The sequence below is a fragment of the Herpailurus yagouaroundi genome, unplaced genomic scaffold (assembly GCF_014898765.1).
Source record: "Herpailurus yagouaroundi ecotype Mexico unplaced genomic scaffold, PumYag 164, whole genome shotgun sequence".
Lineage (NCBI taxonomy): Eukaryota > Metazoa > Chordata > Mammalia > Carnivora > Felidae > Herpailurus > Herpailurus yagouaroundi.
The window spans coordinates 16,524,367-16,535,532 of record NW_024412405.1 but is presented as its reverse complement, the minus strand read 5'-3'; the positions used below and the strand labels follow the sequence as shown (position 1 = coordinate 16,535,532).

General features: G+C 47.7%; 1 long non-coding RNA gene across 2 annotated transcripts in view; it reads right to left on the bottom strand.

The window, feature by feature from the left end:
• Positions 1 to 7,871: 7,871 nt before the first annotated feature.
• Positions 7,872 to 11,166, bottom strand: part of LOC121037799 (uncharacterized) — a 5,703-nt gene continuing 2,408 nt past the window's right edge. Inside the window, exons 1-2 of one of the 2 annotated variants that reach the window (XR_005793988.1) lie at positions 10,431 to 10,623; positions 7,872 to 8,475 (exon numbers count right to left, since the gene is read on the bottom strand). This is a non-coding gene — a long non-coding RNA (uncharacterized LOC121037799). Of the gene's footprint in view, positions 8,476 to 10,430; positions 10,624 to 11,166 lie in introns of those variants that run through there. The other variant, XR_005793989.1, reaches the window with a different exon arrangement.

The following is an 11,166-nucleotide window of genomic DNA, read 5'->3' as shown; positions in this document are numbered from 1 at the left end:
ACAGAAATGAATGAGACCACACACAGAAGGGATGTGAGTAAGGAGGCCGAGGAAGGAATTCTGGGAACACCATCACTAGGGGCAGTGGTTCCCAACTAGGGATAATTTTGCTCACCAGGGTACAGTTGGCAATGTCTGGAGGCATTTTTGGTTGTCGCAACTGGGGCGGGGGGGCGTGGGGATGGGAGACGAGAGGTCAGGGATGCTATTAAGCCTTCTACAATGCGCATGATATCTCCGCACAACTAAGACTTATCCAGCCCAAAATGTCAGGTTAGGCAATGGGCAGAAGAATAAGCAGCAGCAAAGGGGTGAGAGGAGGGAAATGGTGAGCAAGATGGGAGAGAATAGTGCCTCCAAAGGCAAAGGAAGAAGGTATTTTAAACAAATGGGGACACGAGCTGCCAGGTAACGAGGAAGAAAATTGGCCTTTGGTTTCTTATTTAGGAGGCTGAGTGAGGATGGTGAAAACAGACTCAGAAAGTAATGGGGCACAAGTCAGGGGATCCAGAGGTGAACACATGGAACACTGAGTGGGGACACTGTCTCAGGTTTCTTGGTAAACAGAGAAGGTAGACCAGACAGGAGGCAAGGAAAAATTTTTTTTTGTTTAGGGAACAGAGACTCTTGTTTTCTCTGTTTTTTTTTTTTTCCTGTGAAATAAGAATAAATTACTTTTAATTTATGTACTAGGCACTAGCTGAGTGTTTTACATGCAATATCTTTAAAATTCATAATAGGGGCACCTGGGTGGCTCAGTCAGTTAAGCATCCAACTCTTGATCTTGGCTCAGGTCATGATCTCATGGTCCATGACTTGGAGCCCCACACTGGGTTCTGCGTTGACAGTGCAGAGCCCCCCTGAGATTCTCCCTCTCTCTCTCTCTCTCTCTCTCTCTCTCTCTCTGCCTCTCCCCCACTCGCTCTCTCTCTCTCTCTCTCTCTCTCTCAAGATAAATAAAGAAAGCTTTAAAATTCACAATAACTACTACTTCCATTTTACAAAGGGGGATATTGAGCCCCAGTTGAAGAAATGTGCGAAAGATCACAGACGCAGGAAGTGGTGAACTGGAACTTTGAACTTGAAGTGCTGGGGGCTCTCATAAACTTGGTGGTGTTTCATGTTTATCCTGCGCAGATGCTGCAGCTGCTCATTTTTAGTTGCCTGTTTTGATGGATCAAAGGTAGTGTCCAAGGCTGAGAAACAGGTCAGGACAGCGTTACAACTAACCATGGTACCCACTTGATTCATGCCCAGTGGGAGGCTAACAAAATGATACTGGGACACGGTAGCCCTCCATACCAGATTTAGAAAGGTGGGTTTATGCTTCCTTAAGAATTCGCCAGCAGTATGATTCCATGTGGCTGATTCCTTGCTCAGTCCCTCCAAGCAGGTGACAGCCCAGAAGGAAGTCTGTCTGGACATGGTTGTCCTGGCACTCCCCTGGGCTGATCCTCTTCCGGAATGTCCTCAATCGCGGAATGAATGGCAGAAGGAAATTCATAGGAGTGATGTATCTAGATCTCTAGGATTTTTTTTTTAATTTTTTTTAACGTTTTTATTTATTTTTGAGACAGTGAGAGACAGAGCATGAACAGGGGAGGGGCAGAGAGAGGGGGAGACACAGAATCGGAAGCAAGCTCCAGGCTCTGGGCCATCAGCCCAGAGCCCGACGTGGGGCTCGAACCCACAGACCCCGAGATCGTGACCTGAGCCAAAGTCGGTCGCTTAACCGACTGAGCCACCCAGGCGCCCCTAGATCACTAGGATTTTGTGAGCTTGAGCACATCTCCTCCAAGGTAAGTCAAGAATGTTCAAAGGTGAGCGCCAGTTTTCACCTTTGCTCTGGTCTCGGAAACACAACTCCAGGCCCCTGTGACCATTGCATCATTTTGCCTCTTTCTACAATAGTAGCAGAAGAATGGGCTGAGAATGACTGAGAGCAGAATAGGGTCAGGAATGTTACAGTGTGATCAAAATTGAGAGCCTCTTCCCTGTAGCATATAAAAGGGAGCTGGCCAGGAACAGATGAAGGCATTGCTTACAGTTTTTCCTACCTATTTAAGTTTGTGGTACCAATATGTAAAACTTTGAATTTTTTTTTCCAGCGATAGCCTATAATATAGGTGTAGAATGAGAGAAGGATAAAGGTTAGGTTCATTCAAGCTTGGGCTAAGTAGAGATAGTGCTGAAAACACAGTAGGTGTTCAATAACACGCAGTGGATGAGTAGATAAATGGACGGATGAGACAGCAAGAGAGCAAGCAGCGAAATTAAGAGTGCTAGTGATGAGGGAGTGTGGGGCAAGCTGAGGGCAAAGTACAGGCGAACAACCCCCACCCCACCCCGAGTGGGACATGTATGATATTCCTTGGACACTCCGGCTACCCCAAAACAGGAAAGGCCAAAAACACAAATGAGAGTCTCCGCCAGTTTACAAGAAAAAGGCAATCCCATCAATGGCCCAAAGTCCAGGAAATCCCTACTGTCTTAATGTTAATGCTTTACTGGAGGGAAAAACAACCTTAGCCTGACAGTAGCTAGGCCTCCAGTTAAATCTTTAGCTTGTGAAAGTCTCTTTGGGAACTCCTCCTTGACTGTATCTCCCCGGACTCCATAAAACATCACTCCCCGCACTTGCAGTGCAACTCTTCCTGCCCACGGGTCCTGTCCCCGTGCTTTAGTAAAATCACCTTTTTCTACCAAAGACGTCCAAGAATTCTTTTTTGGCCATCGGCTCCAGACCACCCCACCACCACCCCAAAACTTCATCACTAGGAATGACTTTACACGAGTTTGGACCATGGTGGGTCCAGACTGAGTAGGAAGAGGAGTGAAGCCACCTTGGGCATGATGAGACAGACCGTCGTGGCTCATCCGACTGAGGTTCTAGGTGGAAGCAGGATTGGATGGTCCCCGGAGCCCATGTCAGGGGAGATGACTTCAAGGAGATGCTCCAATTAATGTTCAATCATGTCACTAAAAAAGATTTGCCTCAAACACCCCAGTTGGAACACCAGCAACAATATAAACAGTCAAATCAGACAAAAAGGAACACAAGTGGCCAATAAACACACACACAGAGATTTAAGCTGGCTAAAGATTACAGAAGTGCAATAAAACAACAGAATGTTTGCATCTTTCAAATCGGCCCAGACCAAAGGGTTTATTAATACCCACGACCGGCCACAGCACAGGCAGGTTCGGCTGTGCCTTTCCAACCTCAGATGCCTGTGCCTTTGGACCCAGAAGTGGCATTTCTGAGCTTTGGACCTTCAGAAGCATGCGCACCTGTGTAGATAGGTGTGTACAGGGATGCTCGAGGCGGCGGTGATTCCAGTCGTCGTACCGGGTGCCGCTAGACATCCGCTGCCTTGACTTGGCTGTGCCTTCATGTTGCTCTGAGACTCATCAAAACTCTCACTTCTCTCCTCAGTTGCTTCCCCCCTTACTCTCAAGAAGAAATTGTAGCCATGCTGAATTCCCTCACCTTCCGTTCCCAAAGTCTCTACATCCAAAATCTTCTCACCTCCTGCCTTTATTGGTCCAGGAGGATGAGGTGAACTGGCCTGGTCCCATTCCACCCCAAGGCTAGTCTTGCCCGTGGTGCCCATGTCAGACGCTGCACCCCGGGAACATCCCGCCCCTGACAATCATCAGTCTTTCCTCCTCTGCTGCCCAGGCATCGCTTTACATTAGTACAGAAGTCCCTTCCAGGCTAAAAACAAAAGAGGGCGGCTTCTGGAAACCCTTCTGAAGGAAAAACTAGATTGCCTCCTCTCCTCTCTGATATTACCACACTTGCACTTCCGGCCACCAAATGTATGGGTTTTTCCCCACACCGAGCATTTCTCCAATTCTCTGTGGACACCAGCTGGGCATCCAACAATGCAATTCCATTCTGACGCTATCCAAGCAGAGTCGCCATCAGATCCCACAGGACTCCATCTTGATGAGGGCTTAGTCCCACCAGACTGGCCTGACTTCAGATGCCCTTGGCAAGTCCAGGTTGTTTCCTCTGCTTCTGACCAATTGCCTATAAATTGCAGTTCTCATGACGCCCTTATGGGGCTTGGTAATTTGCCAGAATAGCTCTCAGAACTCAGGGAAGCACTTCACTGGCATTTACCAGCTTATCATTAAGCATACAACTCAGGAACGGCCAGATGGAAGAGATATATAGGGCAAGATATGGGATAAGGAGGACAGAGCTCCCACCCCCTCCACTGGTGCACCCCAGGGAGAGGCGATCACCAACGTGGAAGTTTGACAAATCTCCTGGTTCAAGAGTTTTTATTGCACTCGATCCTCAGGACCTTCTCCCCTTGCCAGGTCAGTGGGCGGCGCTAAGTGACCCCATTCCCTAATTCCTTGATCTTTCTGGTGACCAGCCCTATCCTGAGGCTATCATGGGGCCTCATCTTAAGTCACCTCATTAGTATAAACTCCCTTGTGTTCTGAAGGGGCTTATTATGAAAAACAAAGACACTCCTACCACTCAGAAAATTCCTAGGGTTCTAGGAGCTGTGCCAGGAGCCCTGGACAAAGACCAAATAGATTTCTAAAGCACACCTTCCATGACCCTGCATCCTCCAAAGGGTTGGCCATTCCTTGACTCTCAACTCCTTGAAAAACTGGGCTACATTTCAATTCTCCAATCTTGGATCCCTAATCACTATTCAATTTTTCTTATCCAGATGCTCTTCTCCCCCACACTCCACTAAAAACGACCAGCAAATTTGCCTGCACATTGCCACATCAGACACTTTTAACAGTCGTTGCCTTATTGAACTTCAGCTGGCCACCTGGTTGTTATTGAACATCGACCCGTTTGGTTTCTGTGGTGTTAGCTTTTCCTGTTCTCTTCCACTCTGCTGACCTTTTTTTTTTTTTTTTTTTTTTTCCTAATCGTTCTTTCATCTTCTCCTTGGTTCCTCTGCCTACAGCTTATACGTTGGTGTTCTTCATGGCTTGTCTGTAAATTATGCTGCCCACCATCAACCTTGCCATTTTGTGTGCTCTCCCTTGGGAAGATTTAATCCACTCTCAGGGTTTTAATAGTCACTTAACTCCTAAATATGAACCTGTCGATCTGGAACCCCACCCACCGATTCAAGCTTTAGATTCGTAAGTTTGCCTTAGATCTCTCTGCTTGCACATCCCACGGATCTCTACAGTTCAACATCTCCCAAACATAATTTACCATTCTCTTAACAATTCAACATTCAAAACCTTAAAATACCACCCCCATCAAGAAAGCGCACCTCCCATGCGTAATCAATGAAATTTTTTGATCCAAAGAGTTCTCACGTCTGCTTCGACGCCACCTGTTCCAGTGCTGTGCTTTAGGCCTTATCATCACCAGCCTGATTTATTGCAACAGCTTCATGACTCAGATCCCTGCAGGAGCTCAATCTTGCCAGAATCTCAAATTCATCTTCCATACTGTTGCCAGAATAAGCTATCAAAAACGTAATTCTGCAGTCAATAAAAATGGCAAAAGATCTCATAACATGTAAAAAATTCATGATATATTGCTTAGTGGGGGAAAAAAAGCAGACTCCAAAACAGTATGTCTCCATTATGATCCCATATTGGATTTTTAAAAATGTGTATATATGCTCCAAGAAATCTAAATATCAACAGGGGTTATCTCCCAGTGGTAGGTCATGGGTGATTGTCTTTTTTTATTGATTTAGTTTTCCATGCTTTCTGCAATGAGAACATATTATTTTTGAAATCAGGAAATAGTTTAATCCCACAAATCTAACAATGTCAATTTCTTCCTTAAAATCCTGAGCTAGCTCTCTGCTGGCAGGATGTGGTCCAAGCACTTTTTTTCAGAGCACACAAAGCCTTCGGTGACCTGGCCCAGGCCCCTACACCCCTCTCTAGCTTTACTTACTCTCTCGTGTTATAGAGCAGTGGTTCTCAAACATGGGGGCGCCCCGCCAAAGTTTCTGATTCTGTAAGTCTGAGGTGGGGCTCAGGAACTGGCAGCTCTAAAGATGCTATCGGTCTGGGGGGACACATTTAAAAAAATTGTTATTGTGGCAAAATATATAAAGATAACATTTACCCTCTTAACTACTTTTAAGCGTGCAATTCAATGGCACTAAGTGCATTCACAGTGTTGTGCAGCCCTGACTATCACGCACTCTCAGAACGTTTTCACCTTCCAAACAGAAACTCTGAGCCATTAAACAAGTGCACCCTCTTCTCCCCTTCCCTTAGCTCCTTGCAAACCTCTAGCCTCCTTTCGGTGTCTCTGAATTTACCCCTTTTAGTTACCTCATATAAGCAGAATTGTATACCATTCCACGTCTTACGTTTACTCATCTTACTTATCCACTCATATCTACAGGTATACGTTGGGGTTGTTTCCACCTTCTGGCTACGGTGGATAATGCTACGAATGTTGGCGTACAAGTATCTGTGTGAGATCCGGCGTTCAATTCTTTCAGGGCCATATACCCAGAAGTGGAATTGCTGGGTCACATGGTAATTCTATGTCTGACTTCTTGAGGACTCGCCATGCTGTTTTCCGCAGTGGCTACATCACTTCACATTCCCACCAGTGATGCACCAGGGTTCCAACTTCCTTGCCAACATTTATTATTTTTTGCCTTTTAAACTAACACCCATCCTAATAGGTAGGAAGTGGCATCGCAGTATAGCTTTTATTTGCGTTTCCCTAACGGACTGGAGACACACGAGAATGTCTGTGCTAGAGTAATGCAGAGGACCTGACCCGTATTCCACGAACACACAGTATCATTTACAGCTTGGTGCTTTCGCTGGTCTGGCCCTTCTGCCTCAGTTTCCTCTGCTGACTGTGGGTCATCCTTTAAAACAAATCACAACTCAAATGTCATCTGCAAAAAGTTCTCTCAGAACATCTGGGTTGGGCTGGTTGACCTCACAAAAGGCCCCCACAGCGCGAGGAGCTATGGAAGGTGGGCCCAGGGGAGGTGGGGGAGGGCAAGGCCCTGGAGTAAAAGCAAGCAGTTTGAGTGAAAGTCTGTGTCGGGAGCAGATAAGCTGCAGGACCCTCCTCAGGGCAAACAGCCCAGTAGCAGCGCTGGAGGTCTCACCACTTGGATTTCCCTTCAAGATGAGGCTTGACACGCAAGCTGCCAAGACAGCTATGCTGACAGCCTACGCCTGCAGAGCCTTCGGGATCCATCTCAGTTGTCTCTGAGCAGCCTGCAGCCCATGACCGACCACAACGGGGCACCCCGCATTTCTGCCCGGTTCGAGACCTCCTCCCACACGCTGTGCTTGCTCTGGAGCTCCCTGTCCAGTCGCCTGGTGTTTGGGCAGATCTGCATCGCGGGCTGAGGCTGTCTCCCCACGCCTTCGTGTCCCCTTTCTTTTCACAGCTGTCCAACCTGCACTGCAGCCCGAGGGTTCCTCCTGCACATCCTCCCTTGCACACCTTTCACAAGCATCCCCCCTCACCATAAAGTGCCTGCACCCCTACCTCTGTCTCCGTCACCCCTTCCCCGGGGATCCAACGGAGGCCGATGGTCCAACCAAGCAGGTGGGAGGTTAGGTTTGGGAACAGATCACCGCACTGTCTGCCTGGCCGGTCAAGACAATACCACCCTGAGTGGGGCATGGGTCACAGAGCGTCCCTCGCACAAGGTGGCAACCCAAATGCTAAAACTCGCAATAATTCAGGCATTTGCGAAGTTCAGGGAACAAGTCATATGAGGACAATGGAATGTATTGGTTGTTAGTGAGTCATATGGATGCCCCACAGAGCGTAATGAAAAGCTGAGGGCAGTTAACCAACACTGACAACTTAGCGTGAGGGCCTTAGTTCTTAAACCAGGAGAACAGAAAAGGCCTGAAACCAAACTCAAAACTTAATAGTTAAAAGAAGAGTCGAAATCTTTATGGGTATCCACCCAGATATTCCCTTCCCAAGTGTCAGGGTCCCAGGTTTTTCCAAACAGCTCGAACTCCTTCTCTCGCAGAGACAGCAGATCAAAAACAAAATCGCAACTTGGAGGAGACCGTGAAGGTGAGTGTCACCCTGAAGGATTTCAGGAAACCGGGCTGGGTCCCCATCAATTCTCCATTGAATTCACCAGTCTGGGTGGATTCTGGAAAAAATGGCTGTGGACAACTGACAGCTCAGTCAAGTAGTGGCTCCCACAGCAGCTGCTGGGCCCATGTGGCATCTCTTTTGCTAGAACAGATTCTACGGTCCCTGGAACATGGTATCCAGCCATTGATCCGGTGAATATGTTTTTTTCTATCTCAATCAAAAAAGAATATCAGAAACCAGGTGCATTTAGAGTTTTGCCTCGGGGCTCTGTTACTGGTTCCGCTCTCTGAAGAGACTTGGACCTTCTGACCGTCCTGTGGAATGTCACATGCATCTATTAAACTGATGGCGTCCTGCTGATCAGGCAGAATTAGCAGGAGCACGTAGCACACTGGTGGCGTTGCTAATTCACGTGCAGCCTAGAGGGTGGAAGATAAACCCTATGAAGATTCAGGACTTGCCATTTCAGGAAATTCTTAGAAGAGCAGTGACGAAATCAAACTGCTGCCTCTTGCACCCCCTTCCACAAGGGAAGCACAGTGCCTGGTAGCCTCTTTGGATTCTGGAGGCCACACATTCCACACTTAGGGATGATGCTTCCGCCCATAAACAGAGTGACACAAAGGCTCTCTGGAGAAGGGAAAGGGCTGTGTGCAGCAGGTCCAAGCTGGGGAACAACTCCCCGTCACTCGGGCCATGTGCTCTGGTGGGCCCTGTGGCATTGGAGATGTCGGTCGTAGAAAGAGTCACAGCAGAGATGTTATGGTGAGCCCCAGTGGGGGAATCACAGTGCAAGTACCTGGGGTTCTGGGGGAGAAACTTCCCAATTACAGTGGAGAATTTTGATTTTATTTATTTATTTATTAATTTATTTAGAGAGAATGAGAGCATGAGCTGGGGAGGGGCAGAGAGAGAGAGAGAGAGAGAGAGAGAGAGAGAGAGAGAGAGAATCCCAAGCAGGCTTTGTGCTATCAGCACAGAGCCTGATGCGGGGCTTGATCCCGTGAACCATGAGATCATGACCTGAGCCAATATCAAGAGTCAGACACTTTACCAATGGAGCCACCCAGGTGCCCTGAGAATTTTAGGGTTTTAGAAAACAGCTCCTGGCAGTTTACTGGGCCCTGGAAGAGACAGAATGCTTGACTAGAGGACATCAAGTGACCACATTTCAGGACTGTCCATAATGTGCCAGGTTCTATTGGACTCACTATTGTGAGCTGAATTGAGCCTCCCTCCCCAAATTCATATGTTGAAGTCCCAACCTCTAATACCTCAGAATGTGTCTGCATTTGGAAATAAGGGTTTCGAAGAGAGAATTAAATTAAAATGAGGTCTTGGGGGTGGGGGCGGTAATCCAATGTGAGCAATGTCCCTGTAAGAAGTGTGAATTTAGACACAGACATGAGCATGCACAGAGAGATGACCACGTGAAGACAGGGAGAAGGTCGCCATCAATAAGCCAAGGAGAGAGGCTCCAGAAGAAACCAAGCCTGCCAACAACTTGATGTCAGACATCCAGCCTCCAGAGCTAGGAGAAAATAAATTTCTCTTGTTTCAGCCACCTAGTCTGTGGTATTTTGTTATGGAGGCTCTAGGAAACTGACACACCCAACTAGCCATAAAGTCAGGTGGCCCCTGCAGCAGTCCATGGTAAGATGAAAATGGCCCATCAGGACCGAGCCTGAGGAATCAGAGGGCACCAATGAGCTGCAAGAGCATTTAGGCTAGAGTCCCATGTCACCAGCTTGGTTATACCTCTCTCAGCTTACACCTGTGGCCTTGTGGAGGGTTCTGTACAACCAACTGAAAAGGGGAAGAAAAAAGAAAACCCTAAGCTTAGCTTATAGATGGGTTGGCTTGTCATGTGTATACAAACCAAACGTGGATGGATGGTGGCTGCATTAAAGCCACATAGGGGTGGCTTTAAAAGAATGTGCAAAGGAGAGATCCATGAAAGGGCAGAGCTTTGAGCAGCATACCTGGTTATTCACTCTGTAGAGAAGTGACCTGAACTGAGAAATGTATGAACTCATAGACAGTGGTGAATGGCCTGGTTAAGCCACTTCAGGGACTTGGAAGGAAAAAGACTAGAGATGCAGAGATAAGACAGGTTTGGAGGCATGTGAATGGCCGCATGGGGGTGGTTGGGGAGTATGAAGATCTGTTTATCCCATGTTAATGCCCACCAGAAAACAACCACCATGGAAGAGTCACTGAACCATTTGGTAGACAAGATGAGGTGGTCAGTTAACTTTGGCTAGGCTTCACCATCAACTACCCCAGAACTGCCACAGTGGGCGTCTGAATGCAGTCACCATAGTTGTAGAGACGGAACCTACTCGTGGGGCCCCCAGCACAGGTTCTCACTTACCAAGGCCAATCTAGCCACTGCCACTTCTGTACATCCATCCTGCTGGCAACAGACAAAGGCTGAGCCCCAATGTGGCACGATCCCTTGAAGAAACCCATCAGGTACTTGGTGGCAAGTTGATTCCATTGGAGCCCTTTTCATCCTGAAAGGGCCAGTGGTTTATTCTCACAAGAGATAACGTTTTCCATATGGATTTGCCCTTTCTGCCTGCAGAGCCTGAGCCAGCACCATTATCCTGCCCAGTCTTGCTTCCTCTTTTATCGTTACAGGCGTTACTTTGTCTCAGCATGTTTCCTGCACGCTCCTTTCAGATTGGCTTCCTACGTATGGTAATGTGCATGTAAGGTAAGCTTTCTCCATGTCCTTTCTATGGCTGGACAGCTCATGCAGTTTGGATGCACCAGTTTATTTATCCGTTCACCTATTGGACATCTTGGTTGCTTCCAAGTCTCGACAACTATGAATAATGTTACTAGAGACATCTGTGTGCAGGTTTTTGTGTGGACATAGTTTCAATTCCTTGGCGTAAATACCAAGGAGTGTGAATGCTGGATCATGTGGTAAAGGTATGTTTTGGGGCGCCTGGGTGGCGCAGTCGGTTAAGCGTCCGACTTCAGCCAGGTCACGATCTCGTGGTCCGTGAGTTCGAGCCCCGCGTCGGGCTCTGGGCTGATGGCTCAGAGCCTGGAGCCTGTTTCCGATTCTGTGTCTCCCTCTCTCTCTGCCCCTCCCCCGT